The sequence below is a fragment of the Microcaecilia unicolor genome, chromosome 2, assembly GCF_901765095.1.
Source record: "Microcaecilia unicolor chromosome 2, aMicUni1.1, whole genome shotgun sequence".
Taxonomy (NCBI): Eukaryota; Metazoa; Chordata; class Amphibia; order Gymnophiona; family Siphonopidae; genus Microcaecilia; species Microcaecilia unicolor.
Genome location: NC_044032.1, coordinates 47,238,101 through 47,253,278, shown reverse-complemented (window position 1 = coordinate 47,253,278; position 15,178 = coordinate 47,238,101).

Genomic DNA, 15,178 nt, shown 5'->3' with positions numbered 1-15,178 from the left:
GGGGGAGGGGGAGCGGTTCCGACGTCTGCAGCATGCCAGTAGAGACTTCCCTTTCTGTCCCGCCCCCATCATCACGTATTGAAGCGGGGGCGGGGCAGAGAGGGAAGTCTCTACTGCGCATTTGCGAATGAGTACGGTCACTTGCTGTTTATATGTTTGATAGTTTATAGGCAAATAATTGATCTAAACTGCTTAGCTCTAGTAGCCCTGGAGGAAACTGCAGGTTGTATTTCTACTTAAAATATTTATCCTCTTTTAAAAGGAAAAGGCAAGCTCCAAACCAGAAATTAATATGCATGTAACAGCTATGATTTATGATTTAACACGCTACAAATGGTCAGATAAAAAAATGCTTTCACAAAAATTAGCCTCTGTACCACTTATGGAGTATACAAATATATGCAAACTTAGTACTGGTAGCAAAAATATATATTGAAGTCAAAAATACAAATAACATTCACTTAAAGACCATAATGTGATTTGCAAGACCTTAATACAAAACGTTTGGGTTGATAACACCAAGAACCTCAGCAGTGGTACTTGGCGCCCCAAACTTCTGTCGTCAAGCTTCATCCACCAACCTCGTCATTGGCTTCATAGAATGTATATATGAAGACATCACTGGTTTAGATCTTTAGCGATACATTCTCTTTTTCACCAGGACCAGGACCAGTGATGTCTTCATGTCTTCAGTTACGAGGAACAGTGCAAGCAGTTATGTGATAATAGCTGACTGAATCAAGATGGTGAAGATTACATGAATTTTCCAGGATGTATATGGTCTTGGAGTAAAATATTTTAAGGACAATTTTGCCTATTAAGTGAAGTAACAGTGGATTTTTTGTAAATTGAAAAACTTGTTTACAACAGAATGATACCAGTTTTTGGATAACCTCGAAGTGATTGGGTTCTTGGAAGAACCTGGAAGAACTTTCTAGTACTATATTTGTGTATAATCGCATTGAGTATGTTGCTATCTGGTCAGATTAACCACTGTCGGACTTGATTGGCAAGTTTTGAGAAAATATACGTTCTTATACGGGTAATTTGAATAGGTTTAAAATGTGGGGATATATGCATAAGTATTGTATGAATGGATGAAGAATGAATGGTGTTATTTGTGGATTTTAACAAATAATGAACAATAATGTGAATATGTAAAGTGCAATAATGGAATAAAGATTTATAAGCATTAATAGTTGTGTTAGAATTTGCTTATATATATATACATATATATATATTTTTTTTTCAAACTGTTCTCAGTTTTTACTCAAATCTGAATGAATGTCGGTTCAGGGGAGAGTTATAAGTTAAACATTCATTTTTAAAAATAATCCGAGTTTTGAATACACTGATTGAGAACAGTTTATAAATAAATAAATAAATAAATATACATTCTAAGGAGTCGATGATGAGGTTGGTGGATAAAGCTTGATGACAGAAGTTTGGGGCGCCAAGTACCACTGCTGAGGTTCTTGATGTTATCAACCCAAACGTTTTGTATTAAGGTTTTGCACATTACATTGTGAATATCAAATTTATCCGAGTACATGCCAAGATGTCATCACATTGCCACAAACACTTGAAAACGTCCATTTTTGGCAAAAATAAAAAAAGGCCTTTTTTTTACAGGCGTGCTAAAAAATGGATCGGAGCGCGCCCCAAACCCGCGCCTACACTACCGCAAGCCATTTTTCAGCGTGCCTTAGTAAAAGGACCCCTATGTTTCTATTTGAAAAGTGTCCACACTCCCTGTGGGTAGAACATGCATACTTTTACCCACGTCGAGGGTAATTTTATAAAATCATTTTAGCTTGTGGCAGCACATCCACATAAAATGGCTTTTATAAATTCAGAAGAAAGAAGTAGCATGATCAACAGGACTCTTTCAATAATCCGAGGAGACATAATAAAGAAAAGAGGTCTTTATTCAGTTCTAAAATGAGACTCGAAATGGCACCTTGTTTTGGCAAAGTGCCTGCTTCAGGAGTCTAAAACATCACAAATAAAAAATGCAATACATGTAATTAATATGTGAAATATAAAAAAAACTAATAAAAGAAACTAAAAACATTAAAAATTATACATGAATGCACATTTCTGTATATTTATATACAATAAACAATGAATCTCAAACATGGGACAATAAATGAGTCCACAGTGGTAGAAACAATATTACAGACAGACATGTCAGTGGAGATCCAGAAAAAGAACTGACCTATGTGTTGTGTTGACTGGAGGAAAGACGGTGAAAATAAAAGATGAACAGGATCGAGTCTGTTTAATGGTATGAAATACAAGGTTTCAAAATTATCAATAAAGGCACAGATGCATAAAAAGATAATATTAAATGACTATACAGCCAGTTAAAACAATAATGTCACATTGCTGATGAGGAAAACACATGTAAATGGATTACTGAAAGGGAGAGGATGGAAAAGAAGAAAGGATACTATTGCATATAAGTGTGTGGAATAATGGAAGCAGAATGAAACGAGACCTGTTGAAGGGGCTGTGTAAACATCATTATTTCAAAAAGAGAAAGATAGACTGATATGTCCCAAAAAAGGTGGGGGAGGTGAGTAATAGTGTCTAGAAAAGGAAAAAAAGGAAAAATGGGTAAGCCCTGGTGATATGCGAGAGTGATATTGATGTACAGGTCAGGTGTAAAAGTAGGCTTGTTAGCATGAATGTTGGCGTGATTGAGGGAGTGCTCTGGGAGGACTGCAGACAAAGTACGTATATTTGTATAGTTTAGGATCCTTTTACTAAGTTGTAGTAAGCATTGGGGCGCGCAGAGGCATCCCACGGTAGTTTGGGGATCGGTACGCACTTCCCACATGCTAAAAAATTGAAAATATTTTTCGGTGTTGGGGCGTGTTTAGGGCTGCAGAGTAGGCATGCCCAGTGCTTAATCGCTAACCTTAGTGTGTGGTTAGCGCAGGAGCCCTTACTGTCTAGTATATAGGAGTTGGTAAGGGCTTCCATGCTAATGACCACATGCTAATTAGGGAACTAGTGTGTGGCCATTAATTGAACAAATGGAAAATGCGGCCAATTTACAGCTGCATTAAAAGTGACCTCAGCGCGCTAGTAATAGTGCAGCTACTTTTTTGCACAGCTTAGTACAAGGGCCCCCTTTATCTTCAGATATGTATGCCTATTCTTGAGCTAGTGTAATGTCCGTACCTTCAACATAGCTGCTTTTGCTGCTAGAGTTACACGAATACTGAATAAAGACACAGAAGTACCTATATGCCTTTAAAAAATATGCCAAAATAAGCTTTTTCTTGCCTGCTAAACACTGTTCCCTTTAAGCTGAGCAGGAGTCCTCCAATTGCATTGCTACCAGTGGGGGGGGGGGGGGGGGGGGGGGAGGGGGGGGTCAATATTGTGTTTTCAATGACTAGAGATAGGCAGGTTCCCTGGAGTCCTGAAGAGCTTGTCTGTCCCTCACTATTGAAAATGTGATAGTGAAACAGCACCCCTCCCCCACTGTCAAGACTGTAGATGGAGGACTCCCGTTTAGCGTAGAGGGAACAGTGCTGCTAAACCTAGGTGCCAGGGGCAGACTGAGAGTGGTCTGAGCCCCCGGGCACTGAGAGTGGTCTGGGTTCCCTGCCTGGCCACTGCCTGGCCACTGCCTGACACCCCCTACTGCTGCCATAGCCGACGCCCCTGCTGCCCCGCTCCTACCTGAAGGGTCCTGGTGGTCTGGTGGTCTCTGTGGGGGGTGAAGCATGTTATTTCTTGCCTGCTGTGCTACCACTATTCCCCCGCCTGCCAGCGCCACTGTGTTTTCAAAATGGCGGCCTAGACTTCCCGCGGCAGGTCTTGACAGTCTCGTGAGACTTCTGCAGGGAATCTCGGCTGCCATTTTTAAAGTAGAATGGTGTCAGACAGGGGGAATAGTAGCACAACAGGCAGGAAAGAACATGTTTCCCCCCCCCTCCCGCAGAAGTCACTAGATCACCAGTGGGGCACCTTTAAAGGTAGGACCGGGGAGGGCTGTAGTGTGCGGTGGGCATCCGGGCAGAGCCTCTGGACCCTCGGGCACAGTCCGGTTGTTCGAATGGTCAGTCCACTCCTGCTAGGTGCCCAGTTAAAAAATTTCCTTCATCGAGTGGGGGTGCTCCCCAAAATGGGACTAGGGCACAGACTGCAAGATGCATACTTGTGTATCTCCAAAATAAGCATATTGCTTTAGCTGTAAAAATTACCGGCAGAAGAAGCACATGTAAGAAAGTGCCTGGGGATGCAATTTTCCTAAGACAATTTTCAAAATGAACGTATGTGTGCCAGTATTCTTTTACTATGAAAACTGATGCAAAATCCACAAGTACCTGTGGACTTTGTAGCAATGAAATTGCTCTCTAGATACAAATCAAGGCACTTGGGCAGAAAAATCTAAAACTGTTGACTTTTCAGACTATAGTATTCTTGCCTATCACACTTATTGTTGTCTAGCTAATAAACTCTTTAAGGTAGGGATCACACGTCCGTCATAGCTATATGCTTTTTGTATTCCTTTAATAACTTTCTGTAGCATTTTTGTTTTCTTTCGCTTTTTTGCAAGGTGCTGTATATTCTCTTATATAGCAATAATAATAATAAAAATGTTTATTTCCTGGCTTTTCCCGGTAGACTCAAATGCTTGAATCAGGTCCGTGGAGTTTATGCTTAAATTGGAAAAACATATAAAACAGGTGTTACATCTGTTCTATTTTCTCGGAGCTTTGAGGAAGGTAATGAAGTTTCAGCTGATTTTTCCATGTTCTTTTTCTCTATGAAAGAAGTACAGTATGAAAAGAGTATGTACGGAGTACGGAGATGGCGAGCTACAGTTCTGTGAGATTTAAGGCTGTGGCAGGTATTTTCAGAGGAGCCTAAGACTGACCATTTGTGTGTGAAGCGCTGCGTACGACTGGTAGCGCTGTAGAAATGATTTGTAGTAGTAGCAGCTGTTCAGATCATGGAAAAAGCATTGATAAACTTGCAAGGGATAAATGGATGACATGTCCTTCCTTCGGTTTGCCAGTGTCTCACTCAGGGCCGGTCTTAGCAAGTGCGGGGCCCTGTGCAGACCAATTTGGTGGGGCCCCATCCTAGCCCCGCCCCACCATAGCTCCGCCCCCACCCTAGCTCCACCCTATTGATAAGATTATTCCATTTTTAGAAATTTTTTATTTATGAAATTTCAAATAAAGACAAATGAAGCTAAACTTGTACAAAAAAACTGATTGAAATAATAAGCACAATGCTATCATCATGAAACCTCCCCTCTCCAGAAATTATTCAGTTCAAGTCCACTACAATTAGTAGTTCCAATTCTCATAACAAAGGAGAAAATAAGGAAAAATATTAAGAAAAGATCCAGCACAGTATACAAGATATGCCAGGAATGCTTTATCTGCCTATGGCTGGAGAGAGGTTGAGTGACTCGATGTAGTCCCGGTCCGGGTCGGAGCGGAGGCACGAGGCAGAGTTGAGGCACGCTGAGCGGGGCCCCCTTAGGCGCGGGGACCTAAGCGGCCGCCTTGGTCGCCTCTGCCTAAGACCGGCCCTGGTCTCACTTTATTCATTTCTTTCACAAGACTCGAAGTGATTCACAATAACATCGTACACATAGATAACCTAAACTTGCTCTGCTATGCAAGCAAAATTACGTAGCACTTTCACAATCTCACTGATATAATCGTAATCCTCACCAGTATTAAATTTGTGAACCCCCAACTGAAAGACTCGCCTCTAGGTTATAATAAAGACTAACCAGGTTTCAATCAGAATTTGGGTGTACTTTCAGGATGATGCAATGCATGTGAATAATTAAGGATGCACATAAGCCCCAAAAATGTTTTAGTTTGGAAAGTTTAGCTGTTTTTCCCTGATTTTTGTTTGTCTGTTCCACCTGTTTGAGTTACTTAACATTTTTTAACCCTCAGTAGAACTTTTTAGGGAGAAGAGTTATTGAGCAGCAGTAAAATATGGCTTTTTACCACCACTTTGTTTACCATGGGAATCTGTGGTAGGGTGGCCCTGTGTGGCCAAGTTTGGAACCCTCAGAAATGCAGCCAGACAAAGGAGGTGAAAGCAAACCACAAACACTTTTACTGAATTTTCATGTATACAAACCTGTCAGCTCACTAGGGGCGTAGCCAGACCTCGGCGGGAGGGGGGGGGGGGGCCAGAGCCCGAGGTGGGGGGCACTGTTTAGCCACCTCCCCCCACCGCCTACCCCCCAGCACCTTGGACCCCCCTCCCTGCTGACGACGACCCCCCCCCTGCCTCCACCACAAAAACCCTCCCCCGTTGCCACTGCCGCCAGGTACCTTGTTTGCTGGCGGGGGTCCCCAACCTCTGCCAGCCAAAGAGTCTTCTTCAGCGCCAGTCGACTCTGGCGCCTGCGCTGTATGATGATCTGTTTCAAACTCCTGACGTCCTGCACCGTGCACATCCTGTATGTAGCCCCGTGCAGGACGTATGGCATCAGAAACAGAACAGAAGCAGACAAGGTACCTGATGCGGCAGCGGGACAGGCTGCGGCCAGCTGGGGGGGGGGGGTCGGCGGCTGGGGGGGGGTCAAATGTAGAGGGGGCTAGGGCTTAATCTGTGGGGGCCCATGCCCCCGTGGCCCCACGTAGCTACGCCCCTGCAGCTCACATAGGGATCCTTTTAGTAAGGTGCGCTGAAAAATGACTTGCGGTAGTGTAGGCAAGGATTTGGGTGTGCGACAATCCATTTTTCAGCATGCCTGTAAAAAAGGCCGTTAAAATTTTTTTTCCAAATGCCAAGTCCATAGACCGTTATTAAATGGACTTGGGGAAAATCCACTATTTCTGGGATAAGCAGTATAAAATGTTTTGTAAATTTTTGGGATCTTGCCGGGTATTTGTGACCTGGATTGGCCACTGTTGGAAACAGGATGCTGGGCTCGATGGACCTTTGGTCTTTCCCAGTATGGCAATACTTAAGTACTTATGCTAGCCATAGAGCCGATGGAAGTGCTTCCACCTAAATTGCTGAAATGAATGTGTAAATGATGGTATTTTACAATTTAGTAAATGACGGCAGATAAAGACCTGTACGGTCCATCCAGTCTGCCCAATAAGATAAACTCATTTTATATGGTATGTGATACTTTATACCTGAGTTTGATTTGTCCTTGCCATTCTCAAAGCACAGACAGTAGAAGTCTGCCCACTGCCCTTCCCCTTTTTCCAAGTATATGCTATTGTGCTTAGGCACTTGTTTATGGAATAGTACTTAGGCAGGGGTTTGGCATACATATGTGTGTATTTGCCATTATTTTATTTATTTACTTATTTATTTGATTTATATTATGCCTAAAAAACTTAAGTGGAGTACAATAAAACATACATAAAAATGCATAAATCAAAAACAAACATCAAAACAGCACATATCAAAGAAATACAATTGTGCTAAACATATTTCGTGATACTGTGTCCATGCTCTGCTTCACAAATGCTAAGCTCATTCATTTAGAGCAGCAAACTCATATGATTTGCTCATCAGAGCTTGTATTACCTCCAAAATCATGCTTCACTTGTAAATGTAGCTAATATCTTTCAACGAAACTGAAAAAACAATAGCCCAGACTTAAACCTTTATAAATGTTGATAGCATATTTCGGTATTGTCATTTTGGAAACGTTCATGCAGACACATTGAGAGTGAATGACTTCACAGCCCGTTTCTGGTTCCTAGATAGATTGAGAGCTTCAAATTGTAGAAGGGAGAAGACCATTATTAATTCAATTAGGTACATTGAAAGCGCAAAAAGCTGGCACAATGGCTTGGTGGTAGAAGCTTACATTGAAGGTAATTCTCTTCACCAATGCTTCTGTGAATCAGGGGCATAGCCAGACTTCGACGGGAGGGGGGTCCAGAGCCCGAGGTGAGGGGGCACATTTTAACCCCCCTCTGGCGCTGTCAATCCCCCCTCCATTGTCGACCCCCCCCCCACTACTGCTGCCACCACCACCACCACCACCAACAACAACAACTTTGACCCCCCCCCCCTCCCGCTGACAACCCTCTGGACCCCTCCTCCCGCCGCCAACCCTTCCCCGCCATCGCCTACCTTTACTGACTGGGGACCCCAACCCCTGCCAGCCGAGGTCCTCTTCTTCCTTCATTCTATTTCTGAGTCTGACGTCAGAAATAGAACGAAGGAAGAAGAGTATCTCGGCTGGCGGGGATTGGGGTCCCCCGTCAGTAAAAGTAGCAGATGGCGACGGCGGGTTGGTGGCGGGAGGGGGGGTCGAGAGGGTCGTTGGCAGGGGGGGTCCAGGGCCAAATCTATGGGGGCCAGGCCCCCGTGGCCTCACATAGCTACGTCCCTGCTGTAAATCACCTGCTGGCCTGCTTTTCAGTATCAGAAAATGTGAGACACAAATCGTGACCCTCTTCACATTGCTTAAATTTTACGTGCATGTGTATTTTTAGTATTTGAATTCCAGAACTCCTTCCAGGAATGATGAGTTGGCATCAGGCATGAACTGAATTTCCTAAAAAAAACCCAATATATTATTTAGCTGCTTCATAAAGCAAAGTGGAATTGTGTGTGTGTGTTTATATATCAGATCCAGCTGAGACTCCCATATGAAATGGTTTTTATGCTTTTCAAACTGTTTCTAATGCATTTCTTGCCTCAGAAGTACTATGTTCTGATGCAGTTCTCTGTTGGCTCTGCATGAGATGGACCTGACCTGAAATACTAATCAGACTTTGACTAGTACTTAAACCTAAAAACACAGGTGGGTCGATAATCAAAAGGGCTTAACCAGGCAGGAGATACTCTTGCCCAGTTAAACCCCACTGAGCTGGCCATGGCAAGATATTCAGCGGCACTAATCCTGTTAGTGGAGGAGTGGCCCAGTGGTTAGGGTGGTGGACTTTGGTCCTGAGGAACTGAGTTGAATTCCCACTTCAGGCACAGGCAGCTCCTTGTGACTCTGGGCAAGTCACTTAACCCTCCATTGCCCCATGTAAGCCGCATTGAGCCTGCCATGAGTGAGACAGCGCAGGGTACAAATGTAACAAAAATAAAATAGATACTATTGGAGATTCTACATGGAATGTTGCTATTCCACTAGCAACATTCCATGTAGAAGGCTGCACAGGCTTCTGTTTCTGTGGCAGGACGTCAGACTCGGAGAAGCAGAAGCCTGCGTGGCTACATTGGTGATCTGCAAGGGCCGACTTCTACGTGGAATGTTGCTAGTGGAATAACAACATTCCATGTAGAATCTCAAATAGTAGCAACAGTGGAGGAGTGGCCTAGTGGTTAGGGTGGTGGACTTTGGTCCTGAGGAACTGAGTTCAATTCCCACTTCAGGCACAGGCAGCTCCTTGTGAATCTGGGCAAGTCACTTAACCCTCCATTGCCCCATGTAAGCCTAAGCCGCATTGAGCCTGCCATGAGTGGGAAAGCGCGGGGTACAAATGTAACTAAAATAAAATAAAAAAAAATAAATATCCCCTCTGGCTGCCAAAGTACTAATTGGCTAGGTTAGGAGCAGTCTGGTGTTGGAGTGAGGGGGTGGGGGGGAAGCACTTAACCAGTTAGCAGTGATATTCATTCCAGATGGCATTATCTGATTTAGGATAGCCACACACTAGTCATGAGAGGATCATATTATCTTGGTGGAACAATATGGCCTGTAAAGAGAATGCAAAAACAGAGCAGAACAATATACAGGCATTAAGAGAAACTGTCCATAAGCTTGAAAAACAAATGTATCAAGGGAATATGGTTTCCCGGTCTGATTCAGAGGTGCCATCAGTACCTACCACTCTGCATGTTTATAAGGACAAGCTGTGTATTTTGGCTGCTTGACTCTCTGTTCTTCCATCAGTCCAGCCATTGCTGCTTCCCCCTCTATACTCAGGTAGGACCATGGGTTCTTGTTCAAAAGAACATAATGATAAAGAATTGTTACAAGACAATAGGGGAAGCCATGGGTAAAGGTGACCACCTTATCAGTTGTTCCCATCCCTAGATGGCATTGGCTTACTGAGGGTAATTTAGCGACTCTGACAGATTTTACGCTGGTTACAAGAGACCTCACAGGAAAAGTATAGGATAATGTTTAAGTTCTGGTCTGAGGAAGGAACCAAAGTTAGAAAGTTGGAAGATAAAATCCAACAGTTTACTATGTCATTGAATGAAAAGGGAAAGTCAGCCCCAGGCAAACTTCACTGCCACCCTAATTGACACCGAGTGCTCATCCCACTTATGAGGAGGAAGGCCAGCTAGTCAAGGCTGTTCTGTCTGGTGCTACAATGGTGGGACCGAAACGAAAAGAAGATAGTGAATTTGAATCAACATACAATCCCACACTGGCAGACATGAATCAGTTGTTGAATGCTTTGCTTTGCAGATAAATTCAGTAATGGCACATGAGAAAAAGAAATCTGATTTATGGGTGCTGTAAAATTATTCTGTCTAACGAAACCCCTGTTTCCACTGTAGTAAATTAGGATTGCATCCCTGAACCTCATAATTTAGAATATTGTATTTGCATGTGAGTGGGTGTGTATGGTAATTTGAGTTTCAAATATTGTGTATTGTTCATTGAATCTGCTTGCATTTGACAAATAGAAACTTTGTTTTGTTTCTAGGGCTAAGAGCCAGAGAGATTTGTAAAATTGCAGAGATTGCTTTAACAGGGAATTGCTTGAAAAGAAAAAGGTATTCTATCTCTCTTGTCATCTAAACTTCAATAATTGGGATTATGCATCCTGTGATTGTATTTTTCTTATGCATTTATTTACTGAGTGAATGTACTACTTGGAGCAGATCTGAACAAGTCCTTTTTTTTCCTCTTCTCTTGACTGCAGTAAGGGAATGGGGAAGAAAGGGGGAGGGGCTCACACTGAACTGTTTTTAAAGGTCCTGTGTGTGAAATGTGTAAGTGATGAATAGTACTACACCAGCAAGTTGTTTTGTTTCATGTTGCTGTTCTAGAAATGAGATGGTATCTTAACAGTGGCGTTCCTGGGGGGGCTGACACCCGGGGCGGATCGCCGATGTGCCCCTCCCCCCCGGGTGCAGCGCCCCCCCCACCCTGGTGCAGCGTGACCCCCCCCCGACACCCCCCACCCCGGCGAAAAAAAACCCCGGGTGCACGCCGCTGGGGAGGTGCCGCGCGCCGGTCAGCTTCCTTCGTTTCCATGCTCCCTCTGCCCCGGAACAGGAAGTAACCTGTTCCGGGGCAGACGGAGCATAGAAACGAAGGAAGCTGACTGGCGCGTGGCACCCCCCCGGCGGCGTGCACCCGGGGCGGACCACCCCCACCGCCCCCCCCCCCCGGTACGCCAGTGTATCTTAAATTAAACCTTTTTGTTTATTCCCTAAATGTATTTAGGAATTTATTGGGATATGGGATTTATTAACCACTTTTATGCAGAGATTTACCCAAAGTGGTGTACAGCAGGTACAGTTTCATATAACATTTTCAGTTTTGTTAATAGTAAAATGACCAAGTATAAACATAAATACAATAAATGAAGTAAACTTGAAAACAGCAAATTGAGACCTAATAATTGACTACCATGAAACAAGATAAGAAATATACACATTTAACAGCACTGAAATTCAAATAACAGATATGATATGATGTTAGAATAATACCAATGAAACATCTAATAAGCACACATTAGAATATTCAAATAGCATAGATATGATACTAATACTTTTGTGCAATATGCTAGTTTAAATTTAAGGTTATAGTTTCCTGCTTTAAGATGGAGGTCTTTTGGAAAAAAAAGTGATTTAAAGATTTAAGTGTTTGGCTCTAGAAAAGATGTTATCTTTATATTCTGATTCTGGATTCAGTGCCTTTTTTAAAATTTTTGTTGTTTAAAAGTTCTCTAATGTGTTGCTTGTTTGTTATACTTCCTATGTACAGTTGCTTAATTCAGGAAACCACAATATCAGAGGGTTACAATTATATTTTGAGTTGTATGCAGTAAAGCTATGAAGGGGATAAATGATTTCGAAGTAAAATTCATGCATGTGAAAGGTTAAGGGTTAAAGAGATGTTTGAGTAAATGAGAAAATGTAATAAGAAACTTATTTATCACTAGCTCTACCCGGCCACGCGTTACTGTGGCTCAGTCTGGTTAAATGGAGAAGAAAGAAAAGAGGAAGCCGCACGTTTCTAATATGTTTAATTTCACAACGCTTGTGGGTATACAATATTTTTAGTTGTTCCATTGTGTGTGCAGAGATACAGATTGTCTGGTTTGCTGACTGTAGAACATGCAACATATAATTGTCCATGTGAGAAGCAATCTGTGTGTAGATGTAAACGGGTGAATTCTAAAGACTGGCCCCGAGCAAACGCCAATCAAATTGGGAATTGCAATCTGTTAAATTGAAATGGCATATCTGTTGGAATCATAGGAATGCGAGGAATGAGGACATGTTCACCTTTGAAAGGTCCCGTCAAGATTGTTGCTTGTACGACATTGCTCATTAATTTTTTTACTGCAAGCCGCGTGCGGTTGCAAAGCTTTGGGTGGTTGATATTTCGCAACATGATAATTGGCATGCCGATTTTCAATTGCAGTACGTGTGATGGCATCCCTGGCAGATTGAGTGAGTTGAAAAAGTCTGTTGGAAGCGCTTCATCTGCTTCCAGAACAGTGTCGACAGACTTGTATGTGAGTATGTGAGTGGCTCGCTTTGAATGTTAGACTGAATAATATTGTTCAGTTCGTAGACGTCTTTGTTCTTGGCCACAAGAATAGCTCGTTCACTCAACGAATTGTGATTCTTATAATTGGTTTGAATATTGGGAAATACTTTTTCAACCAATTGTTGTTTTGAGGTCAGTAAATTGCAGAAGTTATGAGGCAATGAAATTCGTCCTGAGGTCAGATCAACTGGCACCTTTCCATTCCCAATTTTCAGCAATTGATGTGAGAGTATCTGAGCTGATTGATCATTTTGCAGCTGGACACGCATATTTGTAGTTAAGTTTAACGTCTTTACGTGTTGCCACAAAGTAGAGTATTTTAGGCAAGCATTTATTTCGTCCGCTGGTGTCGATCGAGGAAGTACAGGTAATGTTTGCCTGAAATGTCCTGCAAGCAATATTAATGTGTTCCCAAATGGTCTGATGTTTCCACGCAAATCTTGCAATGATCAATCAAGAGCCTCAAGCGATGTTTCCTTGGCACGTATTTGAACCATTGTTTGTCTGTTTTGCTCGTTCGCTGATGCCCGTTCTTCCTCAGTTTGATTTCCAATTGTAGGTATATAAAAACACGCGTGTATTCGAATGCAACGTTGTGTCGAAATGTCAAAGCAATCGGTGAAGAACTTTCGGAGATTTAAGCCACTCTCAGCCTGTCGCGTTGATTCTGTTGAGAACGAAGCAGATCTGAAGCTGCAGAACGTGATCACCGTGCTCGCAACCGTGCATCATCAAGTCTGGCTGCACATCGCTCTGCTGCTTCCTCGGCACGTATTTGAGCCATTCTTTGTGTGTTTAGCTCGTTCGCTGATGGCCGTTCTTCCTCAGTTTGATTTGCAATTAATCATTGCACTGCTTCCGCTGCGCGAGTACGACAGCTGTGACATCTATATAATAGTAGGTATATAAAAACATGCGCGTAATTTCAAAGCAATCGGTGAAGAACTTTCGGAGATTTAAGCCACTCTCAGCCTGTCGCGTTGATTCTGTTGAGAACGAAGTAGATCTGAAACTGCAGAACGCGATCGCCGTGCTCGCAACCGTGCATCATCAAATCTGGCTGCACGTCGCTCTGCTGCTTCCTCGGCATGTATTTCAGCCATTCTTTGTCTGTTTTGGTCGTTCGGTGATGGCCGTTCTTCCTCAGCTTGATTTGAAATTATTTGTCGCACTGCTTGCGCTCCTCGAGTACGACAGCTGTGACATCTATATAATAGTAGGTATATAAAAACATGCGCGTATTCGAATGCAACGTTGTGTCCAAATTTAAAAGCAATCAGTGAAGAACTTTCGGAGATTTGAGATTTTGAACAAACGAACATTTACATTTTTATTTATATAGATTATGTTAAAAAATCCCATGACAAGGATAGGATGGACACTACACAGATTGGGAAAGATATAATAATATTACTAATAAAAAGCTTGCTAGAAGTTATGTGAAGGCTATTGCCTGAACAGGTATGAGGCCCTCATTGCAAATAATAATGAAGATGATTGATGTGTTTTTAACAGATTTTGCTGTTTTGGCCCCATCTGATTTGAAATACTTTTTCACTTTTGCACACAATTTTGCACAAACCTAATCTCAACATTTGTTCAAGCCTTTCATACACAATTCTTTCTTTCCAGAGGAAGGATGACCTCCCCTACCTAGACGTCCAAGGCATGAGGTTCATTTTTTGTCATGGAGAAATTACCCCCAAAACATATACAGTAACATACATAGAGGGGCATTTTCAAAAGAAACGTCTAAGTTGGAATTTGAACGTCTTTGTAAAACGTCCAAATTTGGAGGCGGGGAAAAGGTCATTTTTGAAAAAAGAAGGACGTCCATCTTTAGTTTTGAAAATACCAAGGATGTCCTTGGATTTGGATGTCTTTGATTTTTGGCGATTTTCTAAACCAAAGACATCCAAGTCTAAGATGTCCAAATGCAAGCCATTTGGACGTGGGAGGAGCCAGCATTTGTAGTACACTGGTCCTCCTGACATGCCAGGACAGCAGTCGGGCACCTTAGGGGGCACTGCAGTGGACTTCATAAAATGTTCCTAGGAACATAGCTCCCTTACCTTGTGTGCTGAGCCCCCCCAAACCCCCTGCAAAACCCACTACCCCCTACTGTACGCCTCTACCATAGCCCTTACAGGTGAAGGGGGCACCTAGATGTGGGTACAAAGGGTTTCTGGTGGGTTTTGGAGGGCTCGCTGTTTCCTCCACAAATATAACAGGTAGGGGGGGTATGGGCCTGGGTTCACCTGTCTGAAGTGCACTGCACCCACTAAAACTGCTCCAGGGACCTGCATGCGCTGTCATGGACCTGAGTATGACATCTGAGGCTAGCATAGAGGCTGTCACGTAATATTTTTAATTATGTTTTTTGAGGGTGGGAGGGAGTTAGTGACCACTGGGGGAATAACGGGAGGTCATTCCTGATCCCATCCAGTGGTCATC